Source organism: Schistocerca serialis, chromosome 8 (assembly GCF_023864345.2).
Source record: "Schistocerca serialis cubense isolate TAMUIC-IGC-003099 chromosome 8, iqSchSeri2.2, whole genome shotgun sequence".
Taxonomy (NCBI): domain Eukaryota; kingdom Metazoa; phylum Arthropoda; class Insecta; order Orthoptera; family Acrididae; genus Schistocerca; species Schistocerca serialis.
In genome coordinates this window covers 450839682-450853861 of record NC_064645.1, presented here as the reverse complement: position 1 = coordinate 450853861, position 14180 = coordinate 450839682, and the positions used below count along the sequence as shown (strand labels likewise).

General features: G+C 42.0%; 1 pseudogene; it reads right to left on the bottom strand.

Annotated features, from left to right (window-relative positions):
* Positions 1-10763: 10763 nt before the first annotated feature.
* On the bottom strand, positions 10764-10881 carry LOC126417205 (5S ribosomal RNA; annotated as a pseudogene).
* Between the last annotated feature and the right edge of the window lie 3299 nt (positions 10882-14180).

The window sequence follows — 14180 nt, the reverse complement described above, 5'->3', positions numbered from 1 at the left end:
AGCAGTCGTGAATAATTTAATGATCATAAAGAATCCGCCTCGATTGCAAATAGAAACCGGATGTTGACCTAGGTTTCGGTGCGGATAACCACGCCTTCTTCGGAACACACTAAAACTACAAACTGCCTAAAGAGGCATGGTCCAACATTAATACAGAACGGGAGATGAAAGCGACGTTGTACGTCCTCTCGTCTAAAGCGCTGCAGTCATGGTCTGTGCTGCTGATCCCGGCAGATGTTTGAGTCCTCCCTCGGGCATGGGTGTGTGCCGTTGCCCTTAGGATAATTTAGGTTAAGTAGTGTGTAAGCTTAGGGACTGATGACCTTAGCAGTTAAGTCCCATAAGATCTCACACATATTTGAACATTTCTACGTCCTCTCACGCATGTATATCAAGCCTGTTACATTATTTGACCTCTCACGTCAACAGCTATTAGAACATGAAGGTAGTTTGCCTGTTCCACGCTATATACGTTCACAGACCTCACTTGATTAAGCTTCATGATTCAGTACCTTAAGTACCTGATTTTAAGAAACTAGTTTAGCTTTAGGTTCTTTTTACACTATTTTGGTACATATCCGATGGCACCATTCAAAATGACCTCTGTCGGTTATTAGATATTAAGGGCGATGAAGGCGACGCTGTAAGTCCTTTCACGAAATTACATTAAGCCTGTCATACTAATTTGACCCTTTGCTGGTCAATAGCTCTTAGAATTTAATCTAGTAACTTTACACGATTATCCAAGTCATCAAATACTATCTTCTTCCATGTGATTGGCATATAATGTGTTTCGAAAGTGATCCGATGACCGGTTCGAAGGCGCAGGAAGTTAATGCGTGTGTATGTATAATGTCCTAGCTCGAAGACGACTTTATAGAACTACAGAACGTGGTGGAATGGGTGAAACTATATATGTGGAATAGCAAATTCCACGGATGGTCAAAATGCATGTACGCAGGACGGACAAAATACAATCAGCTAGAAGCAAGCTAAAAATATGGGGGATGAATAACCCATTTTTTTAATTACTTAGGGTACAAAGTACACCCCACGTGGGTTGAACATAAAGAAAAGTTGCTATATTGAAAAATATTGTCAAGGCAAGACGTTATAATCTCATCCACATTCGCATTTAAGATTGATGATCTTAGTTACAGTTACAGATCATCCACACGTGGTTCCACTTTACTCACAAAGTAGTGACAACGCAACTACTGGAAGATATTCTGAACTTCACACTCGAATTACACTGCGTTACAATTTAAGATAACATTAGATGTCTGGTTCAAATGGCTCTGAGCACTAGGGGACTTAACTTCTGAGTTCTTCAGTCCCCTAGAACTTAGAACTACTTAAACCTACCTAACCTAAGGACATCACACACATCCATGCCCGAGGCAGGATTCGAACCTGCGACCGTAGCGGTCACGCGGTTCCAAACTGTAGCGCCTATATCCGCTCGGCCACTCCGGCCGGCTAACATTAGATATTTTAGATCTAAACCTGAAATAAAGGTGATTAAATTCTCAGTTAGGCTGAACTTAAGAAATACATTGTCCTACGGACTTAGCTGAGACGCTCTTAGCCGGAGATCTTACCATTTCAGATGCTCGCCGCCAACAGACTGCCATGGGCCCCTACCAAGGGTGCTTCCAGATACAAAACGGAAGTGACCAGAGAGGCATCTTCCTATAGCAACATGACAAGGGACGGACAGGACCATACAAAGAATAGAAACCTCTTTGCTTTTAGAAAGCTTAGCTACCTGTTCTGACGCTGGTGCTACTGTTCTCTAGCAGACAGGCTTGTCTGCTACCATCAAGCATACAACTAGAAATACATTTGCTCATTCATCCTTTCACACAGAAGGGAAGGGGGATGACAGTATCTTATCATATACAACATATAAAAGAAAGCGGATGTAGGTTTTGTATGAGACTGTGTGGCATGAATTATGTATAAACTGTGTTTTAAAGTGTAGTAGTGTGACAGATCGTTCTTGATTATGTGTAAAAGTAACACGTTCCACTGTTCAGTCTCCTCCTAGATAGTCAGAAACACCCCTGTAAATTTAGAAGTGCTATGTATACCGTAAATGACAATATTTAAAAAAAAATTAACATGAAAGGAATCCAATAGAGACCTTTCGTAACCTCAACGCTCCAGGAAAAGACTGTGCAGGGAATTTTCTGGCCATGCTAGGACATTACCAAGCAGGATTCTCACATCCAACTTGCACCGAAATGTGAAGAAAAGGCAAAAGGTCAACAGCTATTTGCTGAAACATAATGATTTCAACACATCTTTAGAATCTATCAATTTCAAAGAGAAAAAGACAACAATCTCTGACACCTATTTAAAAGATAGTGTAGACTTAATTTAGTCAGCAAGTAAAAACAATGGTCCCTGTGTCATTAATGTGAAAACAATTTCTGGTTGTGACCCTTATGGATTTCACCAGTATTTGCTCATTGCAAGAGCCAAGTGATCACAGGAAACTTTATGACTGTTTATTAACCAATAAAATTTATGAAAACAACAAAGGTGCCACAGCAATTAAAAAAAACATGAAAATAACATCAGTATTATAAAGCAGAAAATTACAATGCACAATCCTCAAAAGCAAAGAAATGATAGTAAGAGAAGAAACACGTTTTACAAAGGGTTATCGCAAAAAAAATTCTATATCTTAGAAAACTAATAATTTGTGGAATTAAAATAAGTTTGTGGCACTAATTTAATCACTCTACTATATTTCAGTTAGTTAGCAAACAATGATCACTGCGTTGTTATACTGAAACTACAATCAATTACATGATTGTTACCCTTACGGGGTTCCTCACTATAAATATGCCCCATGCAAAGGCTAATCGATCACAGTCCAATGAGAATGAATACCTGTCTGACTGATGAACGAAGCAATGCCACAGGAGTTAATTTACGAAACAAAATATCACAAATCTAATACATCACACAAAAACAAACATTTAGAAATAAACCAGCTCTGAAAGTACGGTAGTCAGCATCTAAAAACAAAAAAACAAAAACACCAATAAATAAAACACCTGCAAAATATAGGAGTCAATGTCTAAAAAAACAATAAATAGAACACCTTCAAAATACACGAGTCAGTCTAGTAAAAAAAAACACCAATAAATCGAACCCCTGCAAAATACATGAGTCAAAGTTTCTCTGAAAGAAACACACATATATGCATTGGACTAAGAACCATATAATCACTGTTCACTGGCACACTCAGTAGTTCCACTGTTCCGAGGCACAATATAAAGGGGGGGGGGGGGGGCTCGTCGCCGCAGCTGTCAGTAGGAATTTTTGTCCATCTGTTGCCCTCTCATGAAGTTTCTCTTAGTGGCCCATGTCACATACATCTCGATTTGGTTCCTTGTTTGTGTTGTCAAATTCGTGCGGTATCCTCGTTTGACTCGCCAGGTTGATATTCCTGAGCAAGGATGACACTTAATGGCTCTTCTTTGTGCCACCCTTAGCGATCAGAGGACATCGAACCATGATTTACTGTCACTTGGCAGTGGGCATCCGCCAGGTAATGATTGGCGTCGTTGAAGTCTGCCAGTTTCTCTGGACAGTACATGTCAAAAGGCTCCACGCCCTTTGTGTTGTTAAATTCTTGAGTTATCCTCAACTGGCTCACCAGTTTGATATTCCTGGGCAAGGATGACACTTAGTGGCTCTTCTTTGTGCCACCCTTAGCAACCATAGAACACCGAACCATGATTTACTGTCGCTTGACAATGGGTTTCCGCCAGGAAATGTTGTTAGGCATCGTGGAAGTCTGCAAGTTTCTCTGAACAGTACCTGTCAAAAGGCTCCACGCCCCTTTACCCCCTGTCTTCTGTCGTTTCACTGCGGCCGTCTCGTCATGGTCGCGTGTGTGTGGTGCGTTGCCAGCAGATGGATTTCCGCCCGGTGGACCGCTCGGCCATCTCAGGTCATCGCCTGCACGAAGGGTAGCACTGGTGTGGCCGGCCATTAACTCCGGGTGCTAGGGAAAGTGTTTGCCCCGCACCCTTCTTTTGTTGTCGATAGCGCTCCAGAAGTTGCCCGGCTGACAGTGTGTCCTGCTGGGAAACCTGCCTGTTTACAACTAGTCCTCCTCCTCGCTGCTCCCGCTGTCTCGTAAGAGTTTAGCCGGTTCGCTTTCATGTTCTCAACTGCATTCACAGAAATTGTTCATCATAGTTATGTGATTACAAAATGTCATATATAGTACCACTTAGTATTGTCTTTCACAATTTTTAAGAACAAAAGTGAGACTTAATTTTTTTTAAATAAAAAAGTTACATGAATCGACAATATAAAAAAAATAAAAGTGAAATGACTTGACAGTATAAAAATAAAAATTAAATGAACTGACAATATAATATCTAAATCCACATCACTAATGTGGCATGCTTCAAATTTAAACAATTCACTTGCGTTTTAATAAATCAAACGCTACTTATTAATACAAACTGCCTAAAGAGGCATGGTCCAACATTAATACAGAACGGGAGATGAAAGCGACGTTGTACGTCCTCTCGTCTAAGGCGCTGCAGTCATGGTCTGTGCTGCTGATCCCGGCAGATGTTTGAGTCCTCCCTTGGGCTTTCGCTTCCAAATCAGTTATTTCGCCTGTGGTTGTTATTCTGGATTCATTTCTCATGAATGGCAAAATTGTGGTCTCCTCTATTCTCTAAAACAGTTTCATCTTAACATGCCTTGTGCAAGTATAGGTCAGGACAGCATAGGGTTCATATGTTATTTACACACACACATGCACACCTGTTGTCTGTTCTACAAACTAACTACCCATAAACATGAATTACTCAAAATTTTCCTTCAATCCACTACTGTGTAATCCAACAAGCTACTTCAACACAGTGTTTATACCACTACAACATTGTTCTAATTCGTCCTCTTCTTGACGCTCGTGGCATATGTCTTGTCACATGATAAATATGGAGAAACTTTCCTTAAACATACATAGTAAAAAGAACTGGTTATTTACACGCAAAAACATTTATACCAGTTGACACACCTGATCAGAGAATAGCAATTATACATTTATCACACTCATATGTCTATGCATAAAACAGTAAGACAATTTCATCTAAAATTACGTTATCACAAGAATTAATCACACAGATGACTCTGAGAAGGGTAAAAATATTTTCATCATACAGGTTATACTACATTTTCTTACCCATTTTACTCCAATTTCGTTATTTCTTTAAGTTACCTTTCGCTTCCAAATCAGTTATTTCGCCTGTGGTGGTTATTTTGGATTTATTTCTCATGAATGGCAAAATTGTGGTCTCCTCTATTCTGTAAAACAATTTCATCTTAACATCCTATTGAACTTACAACTGACACAAAACATCCGATTCCTCCTGTAGTTTAAATGACAAATCTTTTGCTTCATCCTTATTACATTAAACGAAACTTCGTTCGGTCCCAGAATCAAAATTATTAAATCTTCCTCTACCTTCAAGATGGAAATTTCTTCAGTTCAAGTCATATAGGCTGCAGTGCATCCCGCACCAGCGAAAACAGTTAGCTGTAATGCTCACAGCATCAGCAAAACACATAAACGTCGCTTTTCTAGGACAAGTATTAACGCAGAATAATTTTTCAGGCTCTCGCTCAACATCAATCAAGACTGCAGAAAGGATCCATATTTCTGTTCCATTCTCCATTTGGTGAAAAACTTCTCGTATTTGACTACCACGATAATATTTCAGGGTCATGTAAATTATACAAACCACAATTTTTTTTTCACCTTGAACGGAATCAATATACTAACGAAATTCACAGACAGCACTTTACATACTCAGCTATAAAGAACAAAAAAGACATATATCATCAATATTAACATATTATCGCATATTGGGAAACCAATGGTTAAACAATCGTATTATTGCATCCTGTTTTCAAGATTCTAAACTTACTCATTCCTTTCTCAGAGTTCTCCTATCTTAAAATATTCATACAGCACGCATATTGTAGTAAGAGATACTCATTTATTCTGACAGATATAGAATAGTAATAGTTAGATAGTAGCACTGAAAGCAGAAAATCGGAAACAAGGCTACTAACAGCTGGGGACCTGAGTTTGCCAGACCCACAATACCCACAGACCGGATATGCCCCTGAGTTCTGCATTAATTCAACACAGATCTTGCTTCCCTCAGGAGCGATCCTTTTCAATTTACACAAAAAAACCATATACAGCATTTCACTCGTTCACAAAGAAACCTTTTATCTTCACACTTGAACCAACCTAAATCCTAATTGCACAAGGAAAAAAAAAAAAACACAAACATCACTTCAATCAATCACATAGAAATATCTTTATCATTATTTTTACCAACAAATCATTCAAAATGCATATGTCACAAATATAAACTAATCAATTCTTTCTCCTCACCGTCCTCTCTAATAGATTCCCTCTCTATATATCCTATGTACTCATTTGCCATGTCACTCATTTGTTCCGATTGGGCGCCTTCTGGGCTGATCGTTTGTCATTGCCGGTTTTGTTCATTTCCATTTGCTGGAATATGTCAAGGGTTAGCTGGCCGAATTTCAACATCACGTGGTGCTCTGCCTACAATCCTATTCCCACAGTGTTCACTGTAGTATCGATTCTGGTTGCTGTACCTGTTGCGTTCACGGTCTTGTCCACGTCCTCGATCATTTCCGTTGTTCCACCTGTGTTCGCGACTGTTACCCCAGTTTCTATACGGCCGGTCCCGATTATTGTTCTGTTCGCGTCGCGACGGCCAGTCACGCCATTTATTAGTACTACGGTCACGACTTCGATCGCGTTGCTGTGCCCCGTAATAACTTTGTGCCTGATTAGGCGGGCATTCTCCTGTATTATATTCCAACTCTTGGAGAAATGTCTTAAACGATTCCACGTCCTCTTTGCATCGTCCCGCAAGAACGACGTGGCGCAAGTGCATCGGCAATTTGGTGATGCATATCCTAATCAGTTCCGCAGGTCCGTATGGGTCGTATAGAAATCGATTCGCCTGCAGCATGTAGTCGAATAGGCGTGCTGGGCTGCCGAAACCAGACTGGTTCGAATTTGGCAGCATAATTATGCCATGCTTGACCCTATCTTGTGCCGCTTCCGACCAATAAGTGGACAGAAAGGCTTGTCGAAACTCCCGAGTGGAGTTGCAGTGTCGTGCTGCCGATCTCATGCGAATCACTGGTTCGCCTTCCAAATAGCCACACATATATTGTATCTTATGTGAACTTGCCCAGTCGGGGGGGGAAGACAGAATTCAAATTGCTCGAGCCATGCTCTTGGATGTATTCCTTTTAGTGAATTTCGAAATATCTCAAACTTTCTCACAGTATGGAAATCTTTGAAATCAAATCCCCGCATTTCCTCCCAGTGAGGCCTTTGAATGTTTCTATTTTTCTCATGTCTGCCCCTCAAAATACGTTCTTTCCTGTCATCAAAATCTCCCTCGTGGCCGGAGTCCCTCTCTGCACTCTTCGTACGGCTCCTTTTACTGCTATTGGCGAGTTCGAAATCAAACCCCATGCGGCTTTCCAGATGCTCCACGCGATCTTCTAATTCTCCGGTCACAGTTCTGTGCCGCCTGTTCACTTCGAACTCTCCCTTCTGAAATCTAGGAAGCGAACGCACTTCTTCGGCCTCTGCGACCGCTACCAGTGTAGTATTGTTATTGTTCTCCGTCACCATCGTGCCAACGATGTCCGCTAATGCCGCAATATTATCATGTATTTGTCTGTTGTCCTCCGGTCCAGTCTGCTTTAATTGATCTACTTGCTGTTCGAGTGCATGAATCGCTTGACTGTTGTCCGCTACTGTGTAGCTAATGGACGCGGGACAATGCGTTTCCGCATCCTGGACCCTGGAGAGTACCTGCTCGTGTTCCCTTTGGCATTCTTCTCTCAGCGCTTGGAAATTCCTAAGTAGCTGTTCCTCGCTCTCTTTTGATTCTGCATTACGACTCTGCTTGCCCTCTTCTAAGGCTTGCAGACGATCATCGATTTGTTCAAATGTACGGCCTAATTCTTTCATAATATCACTTTTTCTTTCACTTGCCAGATTGTTTATTCTTTGTGAGATATCATCGGACACTCTCTGCATCGACTCGCCGACTTTATTTGTCTGCTGGATTAGTTTTTCGTCTATTTGTTCGCCTAGCTCGTGGATCGTTTTTCAGATTTCTGTGTCATTTGTTCGCCTAGCTCACGGATCGATTTTTCTGATTTCTCTACGTTTTCTTTAATTTGTTATGCACTTTTACACACGCAAACCAAATTTATATCTTTGATCGAAGTCAGTCGATTTACAAGCGAGAAAAAAAAACACACACACACATATGAAACACACAAATATAGAAAACAAAACAACATGACAAACAACACAACGCCGCTCAACAACGCTGTGTATCTTTTGAAAGTCTGCTCAGAAACTACGCAGAAGTTGTTTGAGCGCTACAGGGACAAAAAATTAAGATTATACAACGCACGCAATCTAACGTTTCAGAGATTCCAGAGTCTAGCGGAATATATATATATATATATATATATATATATATATATATATATATATATATATATATATATATCACCAGTTATCGTAAGATGACTACTAAAAGATTATAATTAATGTTAGTCTGGTTGGGAATTTGGTAAGATAGACTGGATACCTGGTGAAACAGTTGCTCAGTAATGCAAGGTTAACTTTCCCAGATAGCTCACAGCTTTTAACCCGCTTTTATTGTCTTGAATATCAGCACCGTTTTGAGAACAAATTAATGCATCAACAATACATAGATACCTTTCTGACAGATGTGTGAAGAATTTACAGAATGATTTTGTGAATTCCACTAGTTCAACCAAAGCACATAGTGAGTATCCTGACGAGTAGGGCATTAAATAATAGTTAATCTGTCCTACAACATACTTGTATAACCAGAATTAAACGGTATTGTACTAAAATATACAAGACTAATACATAAAACAAGTTTGACAACACAGAAAACATCAGACATAATACTAGTTAAGTACATAACACTAACGAATTAAACCAATTTGAAAATGCTAAACGTTATTCTAATGAAATACTAAAACCACCAAAGAATATTACAGGTAGCTTAAGCAACTTCAACAGTACATGATTTCAGCATTATTTTAATAAAACAAAAAACATCAATGAATTAAAGAACGCTAGCAAGCATTGAGTAAGTAATGTCATGCGGGTAACTTGCAGAATGATTTGACAGAAAGCACGGCTTGTACCAACAAACAACACAGCCAGCCAACTCAGCAACGTCGCGAGTGGACAACAAAATCATACTGTAAAATACATTCGCTACAAATCCCGAATACACGTTCAGAAAATCGGCTAAATAAAGCCAAGTAGCAAAACAAAAACGGGCGCCTTCGGCTTACAACAATGAATATCAACTAGACCCGTAAGGAACCAGGATAAAGTGGTGGCCCAGACGTCGATTAAGAACAAAATTACTGCCCGTTTCTAATGGCCACGCCGTGTAGTCCTAAACATGTGCACGCATCTGTTCCCTGAGTTTGCTTGCTTCGTCCATGGTAGAGTAATTGACAGTCAAACTTCAATCTGCGTGATGGCGCCAGTAACAGTCCAGAGAGCCGACCGCAGGTATGTTCACCATAACAGAACTCTCACATGCCCTCGAACTCCGCACGCTACTGCCAGTAAGGTACTGTCACATATGTAGCCGAGCGCAGCCCCCAATCCATGTCCGCCTCTGCCTTCGCTCCCTCTTGCAGTCAGGAATCTCAGTAACGGGCCAGAGGCAAACACAGGACAGATGCGATCGATACTAGGGCACCAAGGTTGTCACACACACGGTACAGACTCCTTCCCCAAATGCACCAGTCTGCTCGTTTCCCCGGCTTAAATTCCATCGAGCACATGTGGGATTTGTTGCAGCATGTCCACATACACCGATGACCGTAAGCGGTTGTGAGACACACTGTTAGAGGAATATAACGCACTGACTCGTCATCACCCTTGTGGTTAACATGGAAGAACTTTGCAGAGTATGCATTGCTGTCCATAGTGTTCACACACCCTCTTCTGAACCCTGTTCTGCCATTTGTAATGTACAGTGGGTCATCATGAATCGCGATGACATCGGCGTAATTATTGTCTTTCAATAACAATGGCATTTATGTTTGTTTTGTTGCATATTTATTTCTGATGTTGTCTGTACTGTACTGCATCAGTATTTCTGTGTATGGTCCAAGTTTAATTGAGATATTTTACTCAGTAGTGACGCATCATGTGGAAGCTATATTCGTCGTGGAATTTTGCACCCCTATGAATTTAATAGTGTAGGTGCCGTATTCTGATGTGGAAAGGATTGTTTGGTTATTGAAAATGTAATGAGTATTAGTAGAGAATGAAAGGTTTCTGTTTTGTCCAGTAAACACATATTCCAAGTTCTTTTGATGATCCTGGTTCTGTTTATGTGCGAACTGAAACTGCAAGCCTAAAACTAAAACTAAACTCCGTCCGAACATGCCACGTAGGCCCAACGGTAGCGACCGGCCGCCGTGTCATCCTCAGCCCCAAGGCGTCACTGGATATGGAGGGGCATGTGGTCAGCACACCGTTCTCCCGCCCTTGTGTCAGTTTACGAGACCGGAGCCGCTACTTCTCAGTCAAGTAGCTCCTCAGTTTGCCTCACAAGGGCTGAGTGCACCCCGCTTGCCAACAGCGCTGGACAGACCGGATGGACACCCATCCAAGTGCTAGCCCAGCCCGACAGCGCTTAACTTCGGTGATCTGACGGGAACCGGTGTTACCACTGCGGTGAGGCCGTTGGCGAAACTGGAAGCCTTGCGGGTGGAAATGAGAAAATAAGTAATAAGATGTAAGTTTGTAACGTATGGTTTAATTGTAAATACATGTTAGTTTCCTAATTTTCTGTTATCACTCTTCATCAAAGGCAATAGTTAATTACCAGTGTCGGTTACTGTATCTACTGTGTATCTGAAGGAGGGAATTACATTTGTTATGTGGCACTTTTCAAGAACAGACATGCTATGTCAAAATGATACTGTATATGTAGAGCCTTAACGCATTACACATGTTATTAGCCGAATTCCGAACGAACAGGCTTCAGAAGCCCAATGGCACCAACCGACCGCCGTGTCATCCTCAGACGATAGGCATTATTGGATTCGGATATAGAGGGACATGTGATCAGCACACGGCTTTCATAGCTGTTGTCAGCTTTCGTCAATGGGGCCGCAACTTCTTAGTCAAGTAGTTGCTCAATTGGCCTCACAAGGGCTGAGTACATTTCGCTTGCCAGCAGTACCTGGCAAAGCCGGACGGTCACGCATCCAAGTGCTAGTCAAGTTTGACAGCGCTTTTTTCGGTGGTCTGACTGGCTGAGAACAGTTACTAATTCTACGCTTCTGATCAAGGCTGTCAATAAAAGTTTCAATAACACTAAATTATGGGGACCGATCTTCTTTCCAGACTTGATAACAGCACATACGAAACAAATTTAGTCAGACCTTCACAAAGGTCGTGAAAAGCTCTTGAACAGTGTCTTCAATTTGTTTTCAGAGAAATATGCTTAGTCATTCGACGGCCTGAAGTTCTCTTCTATGAGCTGTACCATGTGTGACGCGAAGGTCATTCGTGTGGCTCGCTGCCAGGCCCGAAGTCTTTCTATTTGTGACCACTTGGGCGATTTGTGTGTCCATAACGTGCTCTAGTTATCCAACCAGGGGACCTACAGTTTAACGTAGAATCTGAAGCACGTGTCGCTCCTAGCGGCTGCCCACAACGTTGAAGGGTGAAGGCTAGATTAAAGGAAAACTGAAAATTTTCGGGGCCCGACTGGGATTTGATTCCAAATCTAAAAAATGTGTAAATTTGTGGTAAGGCCATTCAGATATAGGTTTATCGTGATTTACCCAAATTATGTAAGACAAATGCAGCGATGGTTGGTTTCAAGAGTACACAACTGATTTCCATCCATAATTTTCTCCTACCCGACCTCATGCGACTAATTACCTTATCTGAGGAACGCTAAACAATGATCTTAGTGATTTTGAAAATTTCCAGCGGGTTAAAACTGAGTGTCGAGTCGGACACGAATCCGGGATCTAAAATTTTACGCACGATTCTCTTGACAACTGAGCTATCCAGTCTCGACTGACAACACGTTTTCATGGCTTCTGCTGTTCCAATAGTTCCTCTATAGAGCTGTCAGGCTCCCGCAGCCGTTCTCATTTATGGCAAAGTACACCGATTTTGTTAGGAAGGTCATATTTCTCTTCAAAATTTTGTTCAGCTACGCAGGGACACTAGAAGAACCCTGAAGAGAGCAAAGAGATCAAAACGTCGAGTACAGTAAAAATTTGAAAATGAATATACACTGAAGATCCCAAGAAACTGGTACACCTGCCTAACATCATGTAGGGCCCCGCGAGCAAGCAGAAGTGCCAAACCACGACGTGGTATGAACTCGACTAATGTCTGAAGTAGTGCTGGAGGCAACTGACACCATGAATCCTGCAGGGCTGTCCATAAATCCGTAAGAGTACGAGGGGTTGGAGATCTCTTCTGAACAGCACTTTGCATGGCATCCCAGATATGCTCAATTATGTTCTTCATTGAGGAGTTTGGTGGCCAGCGGGAGTCTTTTAACTCAGAAGAGCAATGGTGGTCGTATGGGGTGTCGCATTGTCCTGCTGGAATTGCCCAAGTCCGTACGAATGCACAATGGACATGAATGGATGCAGGTGATCAGACAGGAGGCTTACGTACGTGTCACCTATCAGAGTCGTATCTAGACGTCCCAGGGATCCCATATCAATCAAACTGCATACGCCTCACAGCATTATAGAGTTTCCACCGGCTTGAATAGTCCCCTGCTGACATGCGGGTCCACGCATTCATGCTGTTGTCTCCGTACCTGGACACGTTTTTTCCGCTCGGTACAATTTGAAACGAGACTCGTCCGATCAGGCAACATGTTTTAGTCATCAACAGTCCAATGTCGGCGTTGACGGCCCCAGGCGAGGTGTAAGGCTTAGTGTTGTGCTGTCATGAAGGGTACACGAGTGGGCCTTCGTCTCCAAATGCACATACCGATGATGTTTCGTTGAATGGTTCGCACGATGACACTTGTTGATGGCTCATCATCGAAATTTGCAGCAATTTGCGGAAGGATTAGATTTCCCTTTAAGTCGTCGTGGGTCCTGTTCTTGCAGAATGTTTTTTAGGCCGCAACGATGTGGGAGATTTGTTTTACGGGATTCCTGATATTCACGGTACACTCGTGAAATAGTCCTACGGGAAAAACTCACTTCATCGCTACCTCGGAGATGCTGTGTTTCATCGCTCGTGCGCCGGCTATAGTACCACATTCAAACTCACTTAAACCTTGATAACCTGCCATTGTAACAGCAGTAAACGATCTAATTACTGCGCTAGACACTTGTTGTGTTATATAGGCGTTGCCGACCGCAGTTTCTTTCGTGCTTCAGTGTATTACACAGAAGATTTTTACCATCACTTCTCTCGTACTTTCCAAACTTCGAAAAATCTCTCCTGTATATATTGTTAAAACATCACTTCTGAAATAAGATTGAAAGGTGGTCGTTTCGGAATGAGCCCTTCATGCATCGCAGAACTGCATCGTTCTCGGCGTAAATCACTTGTTGATAGCAGAAAATCACGAGCCGCCGCTGGCCGCAATAGGGACGCGCGTTTGCCAAAAAACGAAGTTATCTTACCACTAGGCGTAAAGCTTGGCCCAGAACCGATCAGTGGGACTCTAGGTGGTAGAATTCGTTTGGTTGTCATCATGCTTGGAAGCGAAAGCCACCTGCGCCTCGTACTCCGCCTTGGACAGAACGCTGCAGCAAGCAGTGTCTCAAGACATTTCTCTTGTGTTTAATATGGATGCATTAGACCAACAGCCTTCGGTGTAATAGTGAGACTAAGCAAGCTGCGAGCATTTCTCTTGCATTGATGCTGTTTTCGTGATACTGTTCAGGTTAGGTAGTGTTGTGTCTTTTCCGCGTCGCCTTTTACATGTGGGTTTCGGGTGCAGTACGCTGGATCATTGTTCACTGTTTCCAGTTCCTTCAGAACATATTGT